This window comes from Odontomachus brunneus, unplaced genomic scaffold (assembly GCF_010583005.1).
Source record: "Odontomachus brunneus isolate Ranch 3 - 2012 unplaced genomic scaffold, Obru_v1 Obru_scaffold_024, whole genome shotgun sequence".
Taxonomy (NCBI): Eukaryota; Metazoa; Arthropoda; class Insecta; order Hymenoptera; family Formicidae; genus Odontomachus; species Odontomachus brunneus.
The window spans coordinates 1,369,616-1,376,308 of NW_022639474.1; the positions used below are offsets into that span (position 1 = coordinate 1,369,616).

A 6,693-nucleotide genomic window follows, 5' to 3' on the forward strand; every position below is an offset into this window, starting at 1 on the left:
TGCGAAAATGGATCGACGAATGGATTGCATCAAAAGACCAATCGTTCTATCGTCGCGGAATCTACGCGTTGCCCGAAAGATGGGAAAAATGTATAGCTAGCGAGGGAAAATACTTCGATTAATGTATTTTTTGCTTTTGATGTCGAAATAAATGAGTTTTTTAAACAAAAAAGCCGCAGGAACTAAGTTTACCACCTAATAGCAGGCACGGAGAGACTGTTCGCGCCGCAATACTTCATGCGGAAAATACGCCAGCCAGAATTTTTTCTCCACCGCGCGGATGCATCTAAAGTGAAAAGAGAAGAAAAAAGTACATTTGACGGTCGGTCATTTCCTTCTTCGTGCGGTGTTTCGCGTGGAAATTTGCGCGAAATTAGGTTATCCCGTTGAAAATTGATAGAACTCATCACGCGCTGAAAGAATCTGAATTTAGCATAGTATATATGTATATATATGTCATATTTTGCAATTTTAAACATTCGTATTTAAAGACCGAAACAACGAATCTAGAATCATACGTATATCTAGGTGAATATGTAAAAGCACGAGTTTTCGAAAATGTACTCAATTCATTTCTATTTTGGTCCTTAAACATGAATATTTAGACTTTCAGTATAGGATATATGTGTACACATATACAGGAATCTAAAGTGAAAAGTACATTTGACGGTCGGTCATTTCCTCTTTTGCGCCGTGTTTCGCGTGGAAATTTGCGCGAAATTAGGTTATCCCGTTGGAAATTGATAGACCATCACGAACTCATCACAGCCCTGGAAGGATCTGATCTAAATTATAGCGAAAATCCGCCCAGGGCATAGTAGTAGAACGTCTGCCAATCGGACCGTCGCCCGTAGTGACCTGGTTCGGAATTCTTTGCCCGCGCGCAACTACATTTTACACATTTTACACATGCATTTGCGATTTTTCGACTTCGTCCTCTGCATTTCACGGGCGACAAGTCGACGTAAAAATAGCAGCGGGGAGGCCCACGTGATCGTTTTTCCCTTTTGCATTCTATATCCATTAAATATAGAAGAGACTGACTTGTTTTGCAATATTAACGGACCGAGCGGAGAGATCGCCGGTGAGACGTTTCGGCGATTCCAACGGCGAGTGTACACGGCGCGATTGAAGGCATGGCGGGACGATTCATCGTACATTTTCCATCGCGCCTGAAACCTTACAGCACGATCTTAAAGTCCCGCTCAAACGACCTCGCGGACTTACCTACGACGTATCGCGCTGGTTCCAGTTATCGGGGATCATTTTCAGCCCCGAGGGGATCGGCCGAGAGGGAGAGAGAGAGAGAGAGAGAGAGAGAGAGAGAGAGAGAGAGAGAGAGCGGGATAGAGCGGGCTTAAAGCGAAACGAATCGCCGTCGATACACCTTTCCACCCCATACGTGCACGAGAAACGGAATCCTTTTTGCCCGCGATACACGAATACGATCGCGCGCCGGCAAGTTTCGAAATTGCCGCAGAGACGGATTATTTCCCTTTGTTCCGCGCCCAGGTTCCGCGCGATAGCGTCGTTATCTCGCGCCGCGGAATAATCACGGGGTAATACGTACGTGTATTAGCCGCAAATAGCCTCCTCGCGCGCATTTATCCCGCCGCTCTGGCCGCTCGCCGCTAATTCTTTTAGCCGTTCCATCCGCGCGTCCGGATATATTACACCTTCGTTTATTCCCGCGCAAAATGGATTATTTTCTTTACAAACTGAATCCAGCGGATATACGAAGGAATAAATCCTTTCGCAAATTAAAGCCGCGGCCTGAGGAAGCTCGCGCATTTTTCTTCGCCCTCACTGCGTTATTCTACGTAACGTTTAATGCAAAGGTTCATCCCAACGACCCGTCGCCTCTGAATCTTTGCTGAAGTGTCTTTTCCTCGCCCACACCGCCCCGATGACGTCTTCAATTTTTAACCCTTTGCGCTCGAGCCTACCTCGCGTCTCGTGCCCCAGCTGATCCTGCGCGCGAGCCAATTTTCTCAAACATTAATACTACACTCGATATAAATACATTGCCGCCAATCTGAGTGCTGCATTAGTTAGGTACTGAAATATTGAGGCGAGCGCGAAGTAAACTGAATTTCCGCGAACCGACTGGGAAGAAACCGTTGAAGATAGCAAGGAGTTGACACACGACTGATTTATGCTTAGCGAGTCCAGCTTCGCTGATTTATTAACAGCCGCTTTCATTTAAGCCGCTTCTCTTAAAATGAATCGGCCAAAATACTTCACCGATAATCAAGGAATATTCATCGATTTTCGGAAACGCTCCTGCTTTACTGTCCTACCTTATATCTCGTTCTGATCTTGATCGGTGGAAATAAGATCTCACCGCGGAATTTGTAGTATACAGAAATTTATTATAGACGCGTCCAATTCGGCTTTCTGCTCGTGGTGGTGAAATTAACAGCCTCCGTGCGATCTGTGCAGTGCAATGATACTGTCTGCGTCTTCAAAGTGCATCAGTAACGGATATAGTCATTACACAGAGAAAAAAAATATCTCAGACATTAAATAGTACTTATTCGATGGGTACTAATAACACGCACGCACTTCAATCTAGATTCTTTCACTCAAATAAAATCAACACATGCTTTTGTGAAAAACTAAAGATCTTACGGAATTCCATATTTTCTTATTTGAAAGATACTTTTTCTCAGTGCAAAAAAAATATATATATATATTAGTATAAACAGATATGTCATTATTGTCCATCGAATAAATATCTCGCATTTTTTCGTATTTTTTTCTTTCAGTATAATATTAATTTATTTCATGTTACTGACCGCAGCGCTGCACTTATCATTGTGCTGTCAGTTGGTAGCATTCCACTTCCATTTGGAAGTGTAGCATTCCAGTAAAAAACGCCACTGATTGCATTTTAGAGAGTTGTTAATTACACATCATACACATACACATACGCGCATATGTATACGTCGCTGTCGGGTATGCGGGAAAATGTGCGCTGAGCAAATCTGAACGAGGGAAATATCTTTTCATTCGGTGTGAATAAATTTGACAGCCGCCTCGTCTCTTAGCAGCAGGCATGGTACGGTTTATGTGCCTGTGTGTGTATACGTGTGCCGGAGCACATTGCACGTACTCCGTCGAAAGCCCCGCTTCTGTACAGTCTGGAATACGTTAGTCGCGGAACAGATTGTCGTACTGTCGTGTAGTTGCGCCGCCGACGTACGGAATTGTTCGTATTTGTCAGGAACCGACGACACGGTAGTTGCAGGGGGACTTGTTTCGTATTGAAGCCAGCTTTGCCTTAAAGAACACGAATAGAGCCGCGATTCGTGCGGAATTTTAAATCGTCGGACCATGAGGCAGTGACGAAAAATCGTCACAACGGCCGTGCATAAAAAAGAGGAATAGGGGGAGAGAAGGAGAGAAAGGAAGAGAGGGAGAGAGAGATAAGAGTTCTATCGACGTTTCTCGCGCGACGGGCGCCGGTCCGGCGTAAATGCGATTATCGGCGCGTACGGTAATTTCAGCTTATGGCGTTTGATACCGTCACTTTATTTCCAGCGAGGACGTGTTGCGTCGCGTACGTGCTTGTAGAATCCACTCGTAAAACATGCTCGCGAAGAAGTATACAGAAGTCATTTCCCCGGGGAATCCTGTTTATGATCACTCTCGAGTTATATACGCCACATAAAGCGTGCCGCATACTTTTTCAGCGGCGTGGCGAGACAGTCGAGACACACGAGGTAGACGCAGGTTGTCGCGCGGGCCTGCGTTGGTATACAGCCACCTGGGTGCTTAGCTCACAATAATCGCACTCCAAGGCGCGCGGCGCGACTAGTCTTCTGGGACCTGCCGGGGCCGCTGGGTCCGGGGCGCGATCGCGCTCTCTCTCACGTAACAATCATCTAAATCTATCGGCGAGCGTTTATTAAGTCACGTCACCAGTTGCGCGCAGAAGGTCCGACCACGGCGAGTCCGCTGTGGCACGAGAATCCGTCACTTTTACGACCGCCGGTGTCTTTTCATTGATAAGTAGCTCGTACGGGATATACGTGCCTCCCTTCTGTGCACTATACCTCAGCCGGTGGCAATATGAAGATGGGTCCCGCTCGGGCGGCGATAGCGTTTTGCGCGAAAGTCGCCCCCTATCCGCAGGCCGGTATCTACACAAGGGGGACGTTGCGCGCTCGTGATTATTTAAACGGTTACGGGCCTTTCGGGCGATATAATTTCTTCAATATTTTAGCTCCCATTGGAGCGGGGCGTCGGCCGCTAAAAGACCACCCACCCGAAGGTTGGCAGACTTCCACGTCGTCACCGCAAAACTCCTTCATCCGGGAGCGGCGCGGCACCAGTGATTTCGAGGAAACCGCGCCATTTCGCATGCATAATACATTCTAATAGCCCCGTCCTCTCCCTCCCCTCTACCCTCCTCCGCGCGCGTCGAATCAGCCACCGCGACCGAAAAGAAGCGACGTAGAACGCGATCATTTCGTTCCCTTGTTCTCTCCCGTCGCCGTCGTCGTCGTCGTCGTCGTCGTCGTTCGAGTCGCCCTTGCCAACGTCGCCATCGAAATGTCCTCGCTCGTCGACATTCACGTAGCAGCGCTCGCGATATAACTCGAGCCACTACCGACTCGTTCCGCCGTGATGTCCACCTTAATCTATATCTCGCTGACGTTCGCGGAGAAGAGAGGTCGTCTCGCCATATCGTGTATCCAGGGTGTCTGGATTTGAGTGTCCGAGCGCTCGTGCGCAAGTGGAACTGGTCAAATTGGATCGAGAAATCTTCTACCATTTTGTACATCGCCATTGGTAAAAATTGCACTGAAATATTAATAAAAGAAAGTTGTATGAGATATTAATAAAAGAAAGGCGAATGTAAGCGCGTGTAATGCGGCGAATGAGATGGGCAGGGCAGTTTAGACAGATATGTTGTGATACAGACACATTGTATGTAATTAATGGGTATGTAAAGCAACAAGTTCGTTTCGTGTACTCTCTTTGCTGAGTATATTTCTTTCATTGGCTGTGGAAATGTACGTGGAGTGTCTAATACAACGCGAGTAGAGCTCATGATACTCTGTTACTTTGCAGATCATGACAATCATTCTTTTAAATCGATCCGCAGTAACAGTATTAATCTCGTCACTCTTACAACAAACAACACGATGCAAGAAGTCTGAACAATTCGATCGCGAATGAAAGAAGTTACATATTTCTCATGCGAAAATGTTTATCGTGCTTTAATCGATCACGCGACACTCGAGTCTTTCAAACGAGCGGCATAGACTTGTACAGAAACATATGACAGATTGCTTTTCATTTCATGTCGCTGCGTCGACTTATTCGGGAGTTATAGTCGTTTAAAGCCGCGACATCGACATCAGGTGTTGACTCGGCTCGGCCTTAGCGTCTAGAGATCCTGTAATAAGAGATCGGACACTACATGTCAACGTTTTGATTGGCTGCGCCATGTTTGGGATACGCTTTCGGTTAGTATCATTAGCTGAATGACAACACAAGCAGATAACATCTGTTCTTTTTAGCTACACTGGCTGCACTGGCTGCACTGCTGAACTGGTGCAATAAGTTAAAGTGAGATAAGTATACTTCCGGTTTGATCCCAAACATGGCGAATTTAGTATCTACAGGCAACGGTGTCCGATCTCTTATTAAGGTAGTTGTTTCCCAACTGTAGTAGTCAAAATTAAATTTTAAATAAAAGGTTCAACAACCGATGAATTCTTTTCAGTGAAAGTGAAAAACAGATTTTTAAACATTATTGGTTCTTTCAGAATAGTAAAAATCGATAAAATAAATAAAATGATAGAAAAAAAACAGTATGCAACGTTACCATATCCGCAAAGCATAGTCGTGAACGAAAAAGCAAAAGCCACACTTATTTTTGCTGATTAATCATACTCTAATAACGTACTGTCAATTTTGCTGAGATTGAAATATGCACTTCTGTCAGTATTAAATTAATTTTGCCCAAATTTTCATATTAACCCTTGTTGTAAGTTATTTGCAGCTAACAAATGCGCATTTACGTATTAGTTTTTGTACGTCAGCGCTATGTAAGATATCGAGAAAAAAAGTAAACTATAAGCGGTAATTTCTCGGAAACTATACGGTTAATCGAACCCATATTTAACACATACGTATTAATATCTAAATTAGTTTTGCTTCAAGTTTCAATAAGATCTGTGTCTTCACTGTTTTTGACCAAACCACCTTAAAAGATCTTTATTAGCGCCTAGAGATCCTCTAGTAAGATATGCGCAATCTTTGAGTGCGACGGGATTAGTCCTGGCCGACTTTGTAAGAATATGGCGGAACCAATGAAATAATCGTATTTTATTGGTAAAGGCGCGGTAAAGGTAAATTAATTAAAATTGAAGATAAATTATGTAAACTGAATTTAATAAATTTATAGATACGTAAAACAGAAAACACTTTTGCTGCAGAATTTTTACAATTTGAAATGCAGCAGTCTGGCATTATATTTTACTTCAGGTATCTTCTATGTGAATACGACTATGTTAAAATATTTTCAATTCTCACATGTATTTTACAATTTGTATGAAATAATATTTTATTATAACATTGCATTAATATTACTTTAATTATCAACAATTTATATATTCTATATATATTAATCTTATATATATATATATATATATATATATATATATATATATATATATA

At 43.6% G+C, this 6,693-nt stretch overlaps 1 protein-coding gene across 3 annotated transcripts in view; it reads left to right on the plus strand.

Moving 5' to 3' along the window:
- The window catches only part of LOC116842356 (CUGBP Elav-like family member 3), a 332,691-nt gene that overhangs the window by 255,057 nt on the left and 70,941 nt on the right, over nucleotides 1-6,693 (plus strand). The window lies entirely within an intron of this gene.